Genomic DNA, 19,364 nt, shown 5'->3' on the forward strand with positions numbered 1-19,364 from the left:
TTGCAATGTTGCCTTCTCTTCTCCATTTGGTCCGGGCCATCATCACGATTTCTTCCACACACAATTCTTCACTGTTAAACCTGCAAAACAAATCTATTAGGCGCCAAACTTTTTTTTAAATGGGTGACAGAGGGGTGTAGAAGAGTGTACATGGGTGACAGAGGGATGTAGAGGGGTGGACATGGGTGACAAAGTGGTTTAGAGGGGTGTAGAGGAGTGTAGAGGAGCATACAGAGGGGTGTAGAGGAGCATACATGGGTGACAGGGGTGTAGAGGGGTGTACAGGAGCATACATGGGTGACAGGGGTGTAGAGGAGTGGACAGAGGGGTGTAGAGGAGCATACATGGGCGACAAAGGGGTGTAGAGGAGTGTACATGGGTGACAGAGGGGTGTAGAGGAGTGTACAGAGGGGTGTAGAGGAGCATACATGGGTGACAGGGGTGTAGAGGAGTGTACAGGAGCGTACATGGGTGACAGGGGTGTAGAGGAGTGTAGAGGAGTGGACAGAGGGGTGTAGAGGAGCATACATGGGCGACAAAGGGGTGTAGAGGAGTGTACATGGGTGACAGAGGGGTGTAGAGGAGTGTACAGAGGGGTGTAGAGGAGCATACATGGGTGACAGGGGTGTAGAGGAGTGTACAGGAGCGTACATGGGTGACAGGGGTGTAGAGGAGTGGACAGAGGGGTGTAGAGGAGCATACATGGGCGACAAAGGGGTGTAGAGGAGTGTACATGGGTGACAGAGGGGTGTAGAGGAGTGGACAGAGGGGTGTAGAGGAGCATACATGGGTGATAGGGGTGTAGAGGAGTGTATAGGAGTGTACATGGGTGACAGGGGTGTAGAGGAGTGGACAGAGGGGTGTAGAGGAGCATACATGGGCGACAAAGGGGTGTAGAGGAGTGTACATGGGTGACAGAGGGGTGTAGAGGAGTATACAGAGGGGTGTAGAGGAGCGTACATGGATGACAGGGGTGTAGAGGAGTGTACATGGGTGACAGAGGGGTGTAGAGGAGTGGACAGGGGTGTAGAGGAGTGTACAGGGGTGTAGAGGAGTGTACATGGGTGACAGGGGTGTAGAGGAGTGGACAGGGGTGTAGAGGAGCGTACATGGGTGACAGGGGTGTAGAGGAGTGGACAGGGGTGTAGAGGAGTGTACATGGGTGACAGGGGTGTAGAGGAGTGTACAGAGGGGTGTAGTGGAGCAGACAGAGGGGTGCAGGAGCGTACATGGGTGACAGGGGTGTAGAAGAGTGTATAGAGGGGTGTAGAGGAGTGTACATGGGTAACAGGGGTGTAGAGGAGTGTACAGAGGGGTGTAGTGGAGCAGACAGAGGGGTGCAGGAGCGTACATGGGTGACAGGGGTGTAGAAGAGTGTATAGAGGGGTGTAGAGGAGCGTACATGGGTGACAGGGGTGTAGAGGAGTGTACAGAGGGGTGTAGAGGAGTGGAGAGAGGGGTGTAGAGGAGCGTACATGGGTGACAGGGGTGTAGAGGAGTGGAGAGAGAGGTGTAGAGAAGCAGACAGAGGGGTGTAGAGGAGCGTACATGGGTGACAGGGGTGTAGAGGAGTGTACAGGAGCGTACATGGGTGACGGGTGTAGAGGAGTGGAGAGAGGGGTGTAGAGGAGCGTACATGGGTGACAGGGGTGTAGAGGAGTGGACAGAGAGGTGTAGAGGAGTGGACAGAGGGGTGTAGAGTAGTGTACATGGGTGACAGGGGTGTAGAGGAGTGGACAGAGGTGTAGAGGAGCAGACAGAGGGGTGCAGAGGAGCGTACATGGGTGACAGGGGTGTAGAGAAGCAGACATGGGTGACAGGGGTGAAGAGGAGTGGACAGAGAGGTGTAGAGGAGCGGACAGAGGGGTGTAGAGGAGCGTACATGGGTGACAGGGGTGTAGAAGAGTGGACAGAGAGGTGTAGAGGAGTGGACAGGGGTGCAGAGAAGTGGACAGAGAGGTGTAGAGGAGTGGACAGGGGTGCAGAGGAGTGGACAGGGGTGCAGAGGAGTGGACATGGGTCGACAGGAGGGTGAACATGGGTGACAGAGGGATGACAGAAGGGTGGACGGGGGTGACAGGGATGACAGGAGGGTGGACGGGGGTGGACATGGGTGATGGGGGGTGAACGGGAGTGAAAGGGATGACAGGAGGATGGACAGGGGTGACAGGAGGGTGGATGAGGGTGAACATGGGTGACATGGGTGACAGGAGGGTGAATGGGAGTGAAAGGGATGACAGGAGGGTGAACAGGTGTGACAGGAGGGGGAACATGGGTGACAGGAGGGGGTGAACATTGGTGTGAACAGGGGTGACAGGAGGGTGATGAACATGGGTGACAGGAGGGTGGATGAGGGTGAACATGGGTGACAGGAGGGTGGATGGGAGTGAAAGGGATGACAGGAGGGTGGTGAACATGGGTGACAGGAGGGTGAACATGGGTGACAGGAGGGTGGATGAGGGTGAACATGGGTGACAGGGGTGACAGACAGGAGGGTGGATGGGAGTGAAAGGGATGACAGGAGGGTGAACATGGGTGACAGGAGGGGGTGAACATGGGTGACAGGGATGACAGGAGGGTGAACATGGGTGACAGGAGGGGGTGAACGGGAGTGAAAGGGATGACAGGAGGGTGAACATGGGTGTGAACAGGGGTGACAGGAGGGTGGACAGGGGGGGGCTGGATATGGATGACGGGGGGGTGAACATGGGTGACAGGAGGGTGCACAGGAGTGAAAGGGATGACAGAAGGGTGGACAGGGGTGACAGGAGGGTGGACATGGGTGATAAGGGGGGCGGACTGGGTGACGGGGGGGCGGACTGGGTGACAAGGGGGGCGGACTGGGTGACGGGGGGGCGGACTGGGTAACAGGGGGGTGCGGACTGGGTGACAGGGGGGGCGGACTGGATGACGGGGGGGCAGACTGGGTGACAGGGGGGGAAGACTGGGTGACAGGGGGGGCGGGCATGGGTGACAGGGGGGGGGTGGACTTGGGTGACAGGGGGGGGTGGACATGGGTGACAGGGGGGGTGGACATGGGTGACAGGGGGGGGTGGACATGGGTGACAGGGGGGGGTGGTCATGGGTGACAGCGGGGGGGTGGACATGGGTGACAGGGGGGGTGGACATGGGTGACGGGGGGGTGGACATGGGTGACAGGGGGGGGGACATGGGTGACAGGGGGGGTATACGGTGGACCCGGGTGATGGGGAGGGGGTTGGACAGGGTTGAGAAGGGGTAACAGAGGGGTGGAAAGGGTACAGTACCTTAAGCAAGCCGGTCCGCGCAGATTGCAGGTCCACGGCAGGCACAGGAGTCTGGCGCAGGTGAAGAACGTTCCGCCCCAGGGACCCATTTTCGGTTCACTGCGTCGCAAGGTAGAAGGGGAAGGGTGACGCAGGGGACGCAGTGGGAAGGGGGACGCAGAGGACGCAGTGGGAAGGGGGAGTGGGACGCAGGGGACGCAGTTGGGAGGAGGAGGGGGACGCTGTGTGCGCAGTGCACACGCAGGCTTCCCTTCCCCCCTGCGCCGCCAGTCATAAGCGCGCAGGCCGGGGCAGGATATTTAAAAAAAAAATCTATAAAAATCACAGCAAAATCCTGCAGCAACACGGCCAGTGGCGAACGGCACACACGTGTGCCGTGGCACCGCGGTTGGGAATCACTGGTATAGACTATAACATACAATATCCACTACATACTATACAACATACACTATATAATGCAGATGAAGAAGAAAATGAAATCCAGCAACTCACCGTGAAGTCCTAAATCAGCGCAGTGAAGCCGCGATAGATAGCCGGGATGTTGCAGGAAGCTCAGAGGCTACAATCCGATAGGTCTCGTGCACATGCACTTCTTCTGGCCTCATTCGTGCGGTCGGAAGAAGTGCATCTGCATGAAACCTACCGGTTTGTAGCCTCTGAGCTTCCCACAACATCCCGGTTATCTATGGCGGCTTCACTGCGCTGATTTAGGACTTTACGGTGAGTTGCTGGATTTCATTTTCTTCTTTATCTGCATTTTTAATCTACGATTTCCCTGCACCACCATCACATTCAGCTATATGTTTGAACCGTCATCAACCATGGAATCTCACATTCATGTGCTAGTCCCTGCATTGAATGTGTGTTAGGTGCCTCCAATCCACTTTTTTCCTCTACGTCACTCGCATACACTATATAATATACACTATACAACATACAATATACAATGCATTCTTTACAATGCACATTATACCACATACATTATAGGATACACACTTTACAATATATACTGTATATATAAACACTCAATACGGAACACTATGCTTTATACAATATATAACATACATCATGTATTATAACATATACAGCCCACACAATATAATGTATAATAAACACACCATATACACAGCAGAACTAAGGCCTTGTTGAAAACGTGTGAGTTTGATAGACAGATCCAGTCTCCTCATGTTACTGAATTCTCCTGTGTAATACTTCTGTTTAGTCTCTGGTTCTTCTAGCCCCACAGGATCCTTTACAGAGGGAAAGAAGACGATGAGTGAAGTGCAGAATGATATGGAATAATGGTGGTAGTGGGCTGAGCTTCAGACGTTGTAATTCTAGATTTGCAATCACCAAAATACAAATTCAGGCTGTGTTCATAGGGTGTCCCAGTACAGCAATTCCAGCTGCTAAGGACTAAAGAGTTGCTGGGTGGCTGATTATGTGCATTGCAAATATATTTTCTGTATTGCATTTCAATTTCATCCATACACTGAGGTACACTGAGGGTTAAGTATCTCACAAGTCCTGCATTTCATTGATAATTTGGTCACATGTCAGCTCCTGTCCAACAATTGCAGGAGAATGTCTCAGGACCTATCTTCCTCTCCTGGGGAAAAAGGTTGATTTAAATCTCTTTTAGTCTGAGTTCTCGCCTGGCCTTTGCCAGAGCCACATGTACTTTAGATAGCTCCAGCCATAGCTAGGCTTATATCTATAATGGCCATATGTACCCTCTCTGTTTCTACAGATTCCATTCCACACTGCAAGGATACAGTACCTTAGTCTCAAAGAGAGAGAGAGTATTTTTCAAGAAGGGATATATTCTACAAGTACCTTTTTATGTCTTTCATTGATCTATTCTGGGCCTACAGTTGGGTCAGTGTCAGCTTGTCTGCCAAGTCAGGGGGACTTCACTGGATGTCTCTTTTTGAGTATTGTATCCCAGAATATTGCTAAAAGAGTGAGTAATGGGGAGTCCTGTATTGCCCCTAACATCATGGTTAGAGTACACATACATACATACATCTTCACATACAAGTACTAGAGCACTTAAAATTTCCTAAAATTCAGCTCAGCTGCTATTACAGCACTATTTCAAGGGACAGTGACCAAATCTACATTATTCTGACTAAGCTATATTCTATAAGGCTGTACTCAAGTTACTGCGTATCTGTGGAAATTGCAAAAGGAGTTCAGTAAAGTTTACAAATTGTTTCATGGATTATTACCTGATCTTCCATGTATTTTATTGATGGCATAGGGCACTGAAATATGGTGGCATTGAAAGAACTGCACTGATTTTTGATACTTGTTGTATCAATGTCACTTTCACTTCTACCTAGCAAAATATACATTTGGTGTTTTTGGTGTCATTCTGTATGGAATACCATCCCTTAGCAGCCGCATAACATTCCAAGATTGATGGGAAACCAGAAGTTTTGCTTTTTTAAATTTGCTTTGTGTATAAATAACTTAATTTTTTTTTTAAGACTACACAAAATATTTTACAAATGTTTATTCCAATTTGCCAAAAATAAGGAATTTGGCTTCTAAGACAGAAATGGCTGGAGGGAGCAGAGAAAAGAGGAATTTTGTGCAATAAGCAAAGCTGCAGAGCCGTGTTTGTTCTGGCTCCTTGCCCCAATATTTATATGAACTTACAGCCGTTTTTCACTGCGAGGGACCATCCCTGGAGAATGACTTTCAGAAGGATATTTGGCTAAACTTCTATGAGCGCTGTGACATAACCTCTTTGTGTAGTTTGACAGAACATCGACCATGTGAAAAAAAAAATCAGCCACCCATTAATGTTCAAAAAGACTCTCACTTTTAAGGACACACGGAAATTTTTTTTTCCTGGTTTTGATGTCGCTTGACTGACAAGAGCAGAAAAAACAAATGTGTTTTATTTCAAAACACCAATAAAAAAAAACAAAGCCATAATATGGTACTTGTAAAGTTACCCCTAAAATCATCAAAGACAAAGTCTGCTCTCATGGTGTGAAATAGGTTCTATGAAAACGATAAATAAATATATTACTCATGGAGAAGTAACCCAATGTATAAAAATACTAACCTTAAAAAAATTGATATTTTAAAAATTACTATTCTGTCGCACATGTCGGTTATTTTTCTGTCGCACGTTTTTTTGGTTTCGCACTAGTCAATTGTGTTGCACAAACTCCGAGCTAAAGAAATTAGTTGTGTGAGTCAAAATGGTTTAGACTTGTTTGTTTAAAAATGTTTCCATGAATCAAAAGTATTCATGTGTTACAATTTTTCAAACATTACAACAATTATCCTTGTTTATCAGATTGAGTGTTAAATTGATTTAAACCTAATATTGCAAATGTGTTAAAAAGAAAAAAAATATATAAACATTAACTATCACAAAAGCGTTCAATATTTTATTCATAAAAATATTGAACTGTACAAAATGTTTTCAGGTTATAAAACAAGTTACTTTCACAAAAAACACAATGGCAAACAGTCCCTTGTTAGAAATCACTCCATTTTTGGAATTTCACTCAGCCTCTCTGCTGTAGGTTATTGTGTGAGGCAAACTCACACTTTTTCTCGTGTGATTTTGGAAATACTCCAAGTATTTTTAGTTTTTTGTCGGTAAAACACCCATTTTTGCATAAAACATGGCCATTTCAGAGTGAAAAAAACCCCACTCAGAGTGTTTTCTAAAGTTTCGGTTGTGCGACTAAAATTTGGTCGCATAAATAGTTGCAAGTCAAATTTTGGTGCAATAACCGAGAAAAAGTCGGTTGGACTTTAGTAAATGAGGGCCAATGTGTGTGTGTGTATGTTCCAGCATCACGTCCAAACCGCTAAACATATTAACATGAAACTTGGCACACATGTTACTTATATGTCAACAACAAACATAGGATAGGTAATTTAACCCTTACCCACCCCCATTTGCCAGGGGCAGGGTTTTTGTTTAAAGTCTCATACAAGTCTATGGGAAATGCATCCCAGACGAAGGTAGCTGTGTAGCTTACCGAAACGCGCCGGATATCTTTTTGTCCCAAACGAGCCACAGTAGTGACGTCACTCAGCTGCTCCAACTACATCCATTTTTCTTCAGGCGGGTAGTGAGGTAGAGACGCCACCGGCCGGGGCTGTCTCCCTCTTACCGAGCATAACATCGACTCAGGAGGATCCGAAAACGAACCCATCTTAACATCCGGACATTCACCTTCATCGTTCTCAGATAACCAGGTACCCTTCCACTAGCCACAGCGCATACGGTGGTTAGGAAGTATTTAAAATACCATTGGACATCAGTTCATTTCTTTGAACATATTTTTCAGCATACCGGATGATCAGATTGGCTAGTCTGATAAACCGGAATTCACGCCCCATCAGGATCTCATGTACCCACTTCATTAAGGTAGAGCCTAGAGCCCTTCTTGAAGATTGGTACCACATTCGCCTTGCGCCAGTCCCTTGGCACAATACCAGACACCAGAGAATCTCTAAATATCATGAACAGGGGTACAGATATTACTGAACTTACCTCTCTAAGAACTCTTGGGTGTAGTCCATCCGGTCCTGGAGATTTGCTTACATTTACTTTACTTAACTTACCTTGTACCATCTCTACATTAAGCCAGTTCAATACATTATATGATGTGTTACCAGCACTGACCTGGCCAATGTCAGCTCCTTTTTCCATAGTGTATACAGAACTAAAGAACCCATTCATTAGCTCCGCCTTCTCTTGATCGCCCGTGACAACCTCCCCATGTTTCTGCATAACTTCCAAACGGCTGAAGATATGTCGATAATACTTGGTCACATGTTACTTATATGTCCACTTAAAATATAGAATAGATAATTTAACCCTTAACTACCCACATTTGTGAGGGTCGGGGTTTTTGTTTTAAGTCCCATGAAAATCAATGGGAAATGTATGTTCCCACATAACTTCCGTACGGCTGGAGATATTTCAATACCTGCTACACATATTACGGGTCGGAATAGGAGGTCGACATAGGGGGTCGGGATAGGAGGTGGGGATAGGTGACCGGGATTGGAAGTCAGGATAGGAGGTCAAGATAGGAGGTCAAGATAGGAGGACGGGATAGGAGGACGGGATAGGAGGTCGGGATAGGAGGTCGGGATAGGAGGTCGGATAGGAGGTCGGGATACGAGGTCGAGATAGGAGGATGGGATAGGAGGACGGCATAGGAGGTCGAGATAGGAGGACGGGATAGGAGGTCGAGATAGGAGGTCGGGATAGGAGGTCGAGATAGGAGGACGGGATATGAGGTCAGGGTATGAGGATGGGATATGGGGTTGGGATATGACAACAATATATGAGGATGGGATATGAAGTCAAAAGCTTCCTCTGTTGATTTTCCTCCACAACAAGGATTAGGAAGGAAAAACCGGGCAACGCCTGGTACTCAGCTAGTTAAATGAATAATTGTGTAGTAAATACACAAAATGGGATGAAGATAAATGTTTTTCTCTGCGGCCTCTGATAGGAGTTTTATTTATTTAGCTTGAGAATAAATGTTGTTAAATACATATTGTGTGATGGAAATCTAATTATTACATATTTTCCTAACCTACTTCTCCTTGTCGTCTCCGTGCTCCTACATGAAATAGCTTGTATACTAATATGCGCCATTGTTTATGTTCTGGATTTACATGGGATTAGGAAACTAATGGCTTCATGTCTAATTCCAACCTATGTGCGCAGCAATAAAGTCTTCATTACTTTGTACATTTTGTTGATCTTCCTAATAAATCCTGGTAATTATTTCTCACTTTTCGTTCCGTCTCCACCATTAGCTGAGTCATATCGCAGCCTAATGATTATCTGATATTTCTGCAATCTGGATGATGTTGGGAGGCTCACATTCATTCCCCAAAGCTGGGAGGACGCCATGATCATTACATTGTTCACAGTTCAGATTTGCATTATGTTGCAATCATAAACTTCATTTGGAGACAGCATACCGTGAAGGGAGGGCATCAATTTATATTTTGGCGCCTGGTCATGAAAACATAGATAAGGTTAAACTCCTATTATGATCTGTGGGTTCCTGATGTAATGCCTACAGTAATTGCTGTGCAAATATAGGACCCTGCGTGGCAGATGTGGTCGCCAGTCATCTGGCGGAGTTTGCTCCGTGCACTGGATGACTGGGGTGCCGCAGCGGAGATTGTTGGAGTCCCCAGTGGCAGGACCCCCACGATTAGACATGTTTTCCAGCAAAGTACCCATTTAAGGCATATATATATATATATATAATACATCTGCCCAATAGTAGTGAAGACAGTAAACAAAGCTGAAGGCTCAAATAGGAATTTGGATGGTCTTCTATCTTCTTATGGGAGGTTACATCTCCTCTTTCCACTAGGGTCCAGATTTGTGGTGGTACCAGGCCATAATGTGCACTTAGAAAAGGGTTTCCATTAGATCTACCTGGTCAGCGTGTCAGGTAGGAAATATAAACACTTAGAATAGTAAAAAATAAAGGAGGATATAAAAATTCTATAATTCAGAGGAGCCTATTATATGTCCTGTTATTTATGCAAACAAGTACTGATCCCATAGACCGGCAATTGTTTATTGAGCCTTTTACAAGACTCGACTACTGTGCATGGAGATAGTTTGTGTGGCCCTTTGCTTTCATCACTTTTTACACGTGGAAATGTGTGGCCAAAAAGATGATTTTTAATCGGTGCAAAATTAACTTTTATTTATGTAATACAATAATACAGGCTGCAGACAATGGTGCAGGGCATAATACAATAGTGGCTAAAGGGATTTTGCCCTGCACCTTTGCCTGCTACCTGTATTGTTTTAATTGCATGAATAAAAGTTAAGTATCAACCTAAGTACACGCTGGACCATTGGATTGTGATACAAGAATTTTTTACCCCTAATACATCACCATAGTATTAGACAGTTTTACAAAGATGCCACTGTGTAGTAGTGCATGCTTTCCATGAAGAATGATGTTGTGTGTGGTCCCGGTCTCATGAGAAGTCATGCTTAAAGGGGTACTCCGGCGCTAAGACATCTTATCCCCTATCCAAAGGATAGGGGATAAGATGCCCGATCACGGGGGTCCCGCCGCTGGGGACCCCTGTGATCTTGCACGCAGCACCCCGTTATACTCAGTCCCTGGAGCATGTTCGCTCCGGGCATGATTACTGATTACTGCATTGTGACATCACGCTCTGCCCCTCAATGCAAGCCTATGGGAGGGGGCGTGACAGCTGTCACGCCCCCTCCCATAGGCTTGCGTTGAGGGGGCAGAGCGTGACATCTCACGGGGGTGGGGCCGTGACGTCACAATGCTCCGGCCCCTGTGATCGCCAGTAATCGGACCCAGAGCGAGCAGTTTCCAGGGTCTGATTATAACGGGGTGCTGTGTGCAAGATCGCTGGGGTCCCCAGCGGCGGGACCCCCGCGATCAGGCATCTTATCCCTTATCCTTTGGATTGGGGATAAGATGTCTTAGCGCCGGAGTACCTCTTTAACTGAAATCCTACAGGACAAGATATGTCATTACAAGTCAGCGCCAGCAGCATCTGGTGCAGGTAAAGCCAAAGGCCATAGAATGTCAAACAAGCCTGGACTGTATGACTCCTTAGTAAAGCGAGACTGCAACCAGGGCCGCCAATGTGACTTTCAATGGGATGTGTGCGTTACTTAATTAATTGTATTCTTTTTTCCATCTTCTGTCTTGACATTGTAGACAGTTGAATCTTTAGAAACCTATAACCAACATGTGTAACAGTGGCAGTTTAGGGGGTAAAGATGTTATGAAAGATTCCTTTTAACACATGGTATAGTTTGACCAAACACTATGACCTGGACAACTTTCTGTGGTCAGTTGAAAGAATTCCATCTATCCACATTCTATATTAATTGTTTTATTCCAATGAAGAATCTGTGAGGAAGGTCAAGACCAAGTTAGCTTTGTGGATTGGAATCAAATTTATACAGTTTATTCAGTAACATTTCTATTTGCAGTTCTGAAAGTCTTAAATATTTTCAGACAAGAAACTTATGACATAAAACCTAGAAAAAAAAAACAGAATATAGAATCAGAGCCCTATGCTAGACCATAACATATTCAGTATGTATGAAAGGTCCTAGAAGGGCTATAGTGAAGTTTCTATTACAAAGCCTGCATGTGCACTTTCAAGCAGTTACTACAGAGTGTCTGAGAGTATCTGCTACATCAGGCATAGGCAACCTTTGGCACTGCAAATGTTTTGGACTACATCTCCCATAATACTTTGGCATCATTTTGGCTGTAAGTCCAAAACATCTACAGTGCTGCAGGTTGCCTATGCCGGTCCTACATGGTGGCGTCCCTTCTAGAGATGAGCGAACTTACAGTAAATTCGATTTGTCACGAACTTCTCGGCTCGGCGGTTGCTGCCTTTTCCTGCATAAATTAGTTTCAGCTTTCCGGTGCTCCGGTGGGCTGGAAAAGGTGGATACAGTCCTAGGAAAGAGTCTCCTAGGACTGTATCCACCTTTTCCAGCCCACCGGAGCACCGGAAAGCTGAAACTAATTTATGCAGGAAAAGTCATCAACTGCCGAGCGGAGAAGTTTGTGACAAATCGAATTTACTGTAAGTTCGCTCATCTCTAGTCCCTTCATCTGAGCCTAACTCAACCCCAGATATTTACCAGCAAGCTATATGCTTGTGTTCTTGCTATATTATTTGTACTTTTGCTATATTAAAGGGGTTCTCCGGTGGAAAAAAAAAATTCACACCAACTGGCTCCAGAAAGTTAAACAGATTGAGTAGTTCTTTTCAGTCTGACAACAGTGCTCTCTGCTGACACCTCTGTCTGTGTCAGGAACTGTCCATAGTAGGAGCAAATCCCCATAGCAAACCTCTCCTGCTCTGGACAGTTCCTGACACAGACAAAGGTGTCAGCAGAGAGCACTGTTGTCAGACAAAAAAGAACTCAATTTCATGTGGAGCATACAACAGCTGATAAGTACTGGAAGGATTAGGGTTTATTTTTCCACCAGAGTACCCCTTTAATTGTACCTTGAGGACAATTTGGGTCAACTGCTATTTTGGCTGTTATATTTAGCTTGAACCACTTTCTGTGGATGACAGATTGAGGTGCCAACAGTAAAATGGCTTCATGCTCTTCCATTTTTCCATGTTGAGATGCCAGTTTCTGCATTCTCACATATAAGGGCTGAGCACATTTCCGTGTGTCCATATTTCTTCTATTGCCTAGGACTTCTTGATGACGAGAGGCTTCTGTACTGATGAAATCCTTCTATTTTATACATTTCGACTACATGCATCCCTCTGTGTCAGTTAATGGAAAAATCCTGGCCTGTGCTACCAGAACAATGGAGGTGGTCGTCCAGACTGGTGTCACAGGGAAGGTGTCAGATCTCTGGTGCTGAGTGCAGGTTGCTGCTGCAGCTGCTGGACATATGAGAAGCATCTTTGATGGGTCAGTGCTTTGCTCTGCATTCAGGTCAGACCTATACAGGAAGATCTCACAGTAATTCCTGTTTGCAGAAGAGATGAGCATTGCGGGAATGAGGAGCTGATCCCCATGTGAGGATTAATAGGCCGCCTGTGGGGTTTAAAATGATCTCCAAAGGGCTGAAAATCTCTAAAGATCCACATAGGAATTTTGGCCACTTGACATACAGTTATACTGCATCACTCAGAGGAGTTAAAGAGGAACTCTCCGGTAAATATCTGTCATGGAATTGTTATGTAAAAATCTATTCTGCTGTTTCTTAGTTATCTGTTCCTGGGACATCTGGGGGGGCGGCCAACATGGCTGCCATTACAGGAGCTACCATGTTCTGTAATGTGACATATCACTGCAACCAGGAAGCTCTGCCCATTGTATAGCATTCCCTGTGGGAGCTCTAGGGAAAGCTGTGTTGGTTTGCTCACACCTGTGTCAGACTTTTTTCAGGTAAATCTGCATGTAATGCAGTGACGCATATACCCATGTGGCTACATAACACAGCATGTTTTCTATTCTGGACTCTAATAAAAGTCAACATGCTAGAGATGAGCGAATTTTTGGAAAATTCGATTCGGCCGATTCGCCGAATTTTATGAAAAAAATTTAGTTCGGTCCGAATTTATTTGCGGTGAATCACTATTAAAAACGGTTATTTCTGGGTTACAGAGAACCTCAATAGGGGTGTAGAACACTTTGCCTTGTCATAACACGCATAGGGAGTGGGCTGTGTTAGTGAAATAATACTGTTATTCAGTATGACATGTAGATTACAGGCATCACTATTAGAATCACTGCCGTAGAGCATCGGGAGACCATATGGCGCACAATTGAAGAGATTAAAGAGATTTTTTTAATGTAATTTTTATTTAATTTAATTTGAATTTATTTAAATTTTTTTAAATTCTTTTTTGAGGACCCATTCTGGTGAGCATCGAGCTGGAAGTTTGCCTCGAGGCAAACTACCACCTCTTACAGCCCCTGCCTTTCAGTGTCTCCCCCCCGACTGTGAAAGTGCAAATGTTTCATTTAATTTAATCAGTTATGGTTCATTGTTATCGCTCCAACCTGGCCTGAGCTCCACTGTCCCCCTCCTCCTCCAGTTCAGCCCCCACAGGGCTCATGTGACGTGAGATGTAGGCGCCATGCCTCCAGTGCCCTGACCAGCCATAGTTTCCAACACATGTTGTAGTAAATGAAGCAGTTGAATGACATCGCTCATGCCGTAATCCTGGCAACAGACTAATAATGTGGCTTCCTCAAAGGGCCTGAGCAAACGTCAGGTGTCACGTATGAGCTGCCACTGGTTGACATTGAAGTTACACAGGGGAGTCCCCCTATCCGCTTTGATCATCAAGAAATTGGTGATGGCTTTTCTCTGTTCGTATAGTCGGTCCAACATATGGAGGGTGGAATTCCAATGTGTGGCAATGTTGCCAATCAGACTATGTTGGGGGATGCCCTTCTGATGCTGGAGGCTGTGCTTTGCGGTGTACGAGTGGCTGCAAAGTTTCCTGGCGATTGTTAGGATGTCTTGTAGATGGGGGAACACTTCAGGAACCGCTTGACAACTAGATTGAACACGTGTTCCATGCAGGGCACATGGCTCAGGCTTCCGTGAGGCAGTGCAGACAAGATGTTCTTCCCATTGTCGGTCACCATGGTTCCTATTTCCAGTTTTCGGGGAGTAAGCCATGATTCGATTTCTTGAATGACTTTTAGCAGTTCACCCCTGTGTGACTCCTTTCGCCTAGGCAAACCATGTGAAGAACATCGTGACACCGCCGTGCCCTGCACACATGGTATGCTGGAGGAGCACTGAGACTTGTCCGTGCAGCAGAGGCTGAGGACACGGTGTAGGATGAGGAGGCGGAGACGCACACTGTCGCAGGACCAACGGCCTGAGAGGATGGAGGCAGAAGTGGCGTGACCTGTCCATGTTTTTGTTGTGGCTGTGCAGGAACCACATCTACCCAGTGGGTCGTAAAGGACATGTATTGTCCCTGATCGTAGTTACAGCTCCACATGTTGGCACTTCTGTAAACTTTGGTACACTTTGGTAGAGTGGGGTGGTGGGTGTTAATACAGTACCCGGTGACGAAGGTGGGTTAAAGAAGGAGACTTTGGCATCAGATGTGTGGCATCAGGGGGGTGGCAGGATCAGAATAGTAGCTGAGGCAGGTAGGCAGAAGAAAATGGTCCTTTTTGTGAAAGTGTTGGTGTGCAAAAGTATTGAGGATATGCATTACGTAAAACATAACTTTTAATATTATTCTTAGGATAAAATATATGGACCCAATTTTTTTTTGACATCTAACAAATTGAAAGGTGTGCAAAAAACACCATGTGCCACCTACACCACCAAGTATTGATGTGATGGAAAGACCTCTAAAAGGTGGAAGAGAACAACGTATGGTCAATTGTAACAGGTGGGAGTAAAAACTTCCCCTGTAAGGCCCTACTCTCGCACTATTAATTCCCTTATTCCCTTAATTCCCTTATTAATACTGTATTAGGCTACAAAAACAAGTGTTTAGCTTTGGCTGGCCTTTCACAGTAACTAGGCCCAAATTAGTTTTACAGGAAAATATATAAAGGACACCATGTAGGTGTACGTACAGTTTACACTCATGAAAGGTGGACAATACACTCTGCTTAAAATTGTATTAGGCTACAAAAACAAGTGTGTATCTTTGGCTGGCCTTTCACAGTAACTAGGCCCAAATTATTTTTGCAAGAAAAAAAACATACACTACCTATGTACGCACAGAATACACTTATGAGAGGACAATAAGCTCCGCTACGCAACCTGTATTAGGTACTGTAATTCGATGACTATGCATTTTCATGCTCACCCTAACTGGTCCCTGTTAGCTTTACAGTTGTTGTACAACCAACTGCAGCAGTACGGAATCTCTGTGTAGTAGAGCCCAGTACAGTATTATTAGGAAATAATAGCAGGGGACAATAGCTTTTAGTGCTCAGACTAACTGGCCCCTATAAGCTTTACAGTTGCTGTACACCACTGCAGCAGTAGAGTCACTGGGGGACATGTATGAAAGATTTTACCCCTGTTCTGTGTGTATTTTTTTGCGCAAAATTTTGCGCAAGCCATTTTTTTGCGCACGTTTTGGTAGAGCATGTCCTCCAGATGTGGCCTAATCGGGGTACCTTGGAGTGACATCTATAGTACACATGGATTTATTAACTGCATACTTTTCCTTTACACCAAAAATTTTGCCGCAAGAGCTGTTTTTTTTTGCGCAAATATAAGCCATCTTGGACTTAATGTAGCAAGATGCTCTAAATCATCGATTCTATTTTCCAAACAGTGGATTGAGGAGATTACTACATTTACCCGCAATTTATGAAGCTCATTGCGCTTGTGTTACGCCTAGCGCTCCGGGTCCCCGCTCCTCCCCGGAGCGCTCACGGCGTCTCTCTCCCTGCAGCGCCCCGGTCAGTCCCGCTGACCGGGAGCGCTGCACTGTCATGGCCGTCGGGGATGCGATTCGCACAGCGGGACGCGCCCGCTCGCGAATCGCATCCCAGGTCACTTACCCGTCCCGGTCCCCTGCTGTCATGTGCTGGCGCGCGCGGCTCCGCTCTCTAGGGCGCGCGCGCGCCAGCTCTCTGAGACTTAAAAGGCCAGTGCACCAATGATTGGTGCCTGGCCCAATTAGCTTAATTGGCTTCCACCTGCTCCCTGGCTATATCTGATCTCCTCCCTTGCACTCCCTTGCCGGATCTTGTTGCCTTGTGCTAGTGAAAGCGTTTAGTGTGTCCAAAGCCTGTGTTACCCGAACTTCTGCTATCCATCCTGACTACGAACCTTGCCGCCTGCCCCCGACCTTCTGCTACGTCTGACCTTGCCTCTGCCTAGTCCTTCTGTCCCACGCCTTCTCAGCAGTCAGCGAGGTTGAGCTGTTGCTAGTGGATACGACCTGGTTGCTACTGCCGCAGCAAGACCATCCCGCTTTGCGGCGGGCTCTGGCGAAAACCAGTAGCCTCTTAGAACCGGTCCACTAGCACGGTCCACGCCAATCCCTCGCTGACACAGCGGATCCACAACCCGTAAGCCGAATCGTGACAGTAGATCCGGCCATGGATCCCGCTGAGGTGCCGCTGCCAAGTCTCGCTGACCTTCCCACGGTGGTCACTCAGCAATCGCAGCAGATTGCCCAACAAGGACAGCAGCTGTCGCAGTTGACCGCCATGTTACAGCAACTTCTGCCTCTGCTACAGCAGCAACCATCTCCTCCGCCAGCTCCTGCACCTCCTCCGCAGCGAGTGGCCGCTCCTAGCCTCCGCCTGTCCCTGCCGGACAAATTTGATGGGGACTCTAAACTCTGCCGTGGATTTTTGTCTCAGTGTTCCCTGCATATGGAGATGTTGTCGGACTTGTTTCCTACAGAACGGTCTAAGGTGGCGTTCGTAGTGAGCCTTCTTTCAGGAAAGGCCTTGTCTTGGGCCACACCGCTCTGGGACCGCAATGATCCTGCCACAGCCACAGTCCAGTCCTTCTTCGCTGAAGTCCGGAGTGTCTTCGAGGAGCCAGCCCGAGCTTCTTCTGCCGAGACTGCCCTGTTGAACCTGGTCCAGGGTAATTCTTCAGTGGGCGAGTACGCCATCCAATTTCGTACTCTTGCTTCAGAGTTATCATGGAATAACGAGGCTCTCTGCGCGACCTTTAAAAAAGGCCTATCCAGTCGCATCAAGGATGTGCTGGCCGCACGAGAGATTCCTGCCAACCTGCAAGAACTCATCCATTTGGCTACCCGCATTGACATGCGTTTTTCTGAGCGACACCAAGAGCTCCGCCAGGAAAAAGACTTAGATCTCTGGGCACCTCTCCCACAGCATCCTTTGCAGTCTACGCCTGGGCCTCCCGCCGAGGAGGCCATGCAAGTGGATCGGTCTCGCCTGACCCAGGAAGAGAGGAATCGCCGTAGGGAAGAAAATCTTTGTCTGTACTGTGCCAGTACTGAGCATTTCTTGGTGGATTGCCCTATCCGTCCTCCACGTCTGGGAAACGCACGCACGCACCCAGCTCACGTGGGTGTGGCGTCTCTTGGTTCTAAGTCCGCTTCTCCACGTCTCACGGTGCCCGTGCGGATTTCTCCTTCTGCCAACTCCTCCCTCTCAGCCGTGGCCTGCTTGGACTCTGGTGCCTCTGGGAATTTTATTTTGGAGTCGTTTGTGAACAAATTCCGCATCCCGGTGACCCGTCTCGTCAAGCCGCTCTACATTTCCGCGGTCAATGGAGTCAGACTGGATTGCACCGTGCGTTACCGCACAGAACCCCTCCTGATGTGTATTGGACCCCACCACGAAAGGATTGAGCTCTTCGTTCTCCCCAACTGTACCTCTGAGGTCCTCCTCGGTCTGCCATGGCTCCGGCTTCATTCTCCCACCCTTGATTGGACCACCGGGGAGATCAAGAACTGGGACTCTGCTTGCCATCGGAAGTGCCTCTCCCCCCCTCCCAGTCCCGTCAGGCAAGCCTCTGTGCCTCCTCATGGCTCCCGTCCTTGTGTCACCCTGCCCCGTGCCAAGCTTCACCCTCTGCCCTCCCTCCCCATTCCAACTCCTGCTGTACTGCCTGCCGTTGAGGAAACCCTCCATTCTTTCCCGGTGTCCTCATCCCAGGGGAGGCAGTTACCGGACAAAAAAAAGGGGAGACCTAAGGGGGGGGGGGGTACTGTTACGCCTAGCGCTCCGGGTCCCCGCTCCTCCCCGGAGCGCTCACGGCGTCTCTCTCCCTGCAGCGCCCCGGTCAGTCCCGCTGACCGGGAGCGCTGCACTGTCATGGCCGTCGGGGATGCGATTCGCACAGCGGGACGCGCCCGCTCGCGAATCGCATCCCAGGTCACTTACCCGTCCCGGTCCCCTGCTGTCATGTGCTGGCGCGCGCGGCTCCGCTCTCTAGGGCGCGCGCGCGCCAGCTCTCTGAGACTTAAAGGGCCAGTGCACCAATGATTGGTGCCTGGCCCAATTAGCTTAATTGGCTTCCACCTGCTCCCTGGCTATATCTGATCTCCTCCCTTGCACTCCCTTGCCGGATCTTGTTGCCTTGTGCCAGTGAAAGCGTTTAGTGTGTCCAAAGCCTGTATTACCCGAACTTCTGCTATCCATCCTGACTACGAACCTTGCCGCCTGCCCCCGACCTTCTGCTACGTCTGACCTTGCCTCTGCCTAGTCCTTCTGTCCCACGCCTTCTCAGCAGTCAGCGAGGTTGAGCCGTTGCTAGTGGATACGACCTGGTTGCTACTGCCGCAGCAAGACCATCCCGCTTTGCGGCGGGCTCTGGCGAAAACCAGTAGCCTCTTAGAACCGGTCCACTAGCACGGTCCACGCCAATCCCTCGCTGACACAGCGGATCCACAACCCGTAAGCCGAATCGTGACAGCTTGATTGATAAATTTAGCGCTTCTGCGCATAATTTAGAATTTGGGAAAAGGGGTAAACTGCTTCTACCATACACAAATAATGATACATGTCCCCCACTGTGTATTACACACAAAAGTGTACTTTCTCTCTCCCTTTCCTGACAGTGCTTTTCTGCAGTGATTTTGGCTTGTGCTTAATCGCTG

The sequence above is a fragment of the Hyla sarda genome, chromosome 6, assembly GCF_029499605.1.
Source record: "Hyla sarda isolate aHylSar1 chromosome 6, aHylSar1.hap1, whole genome shotgun sequence".
NCBI classification, from domain to species: Eukaryota; Metazoa; Chordata; class Amphibia; order Anura; family Hylidae; genus Hyla; species Hyla sarda.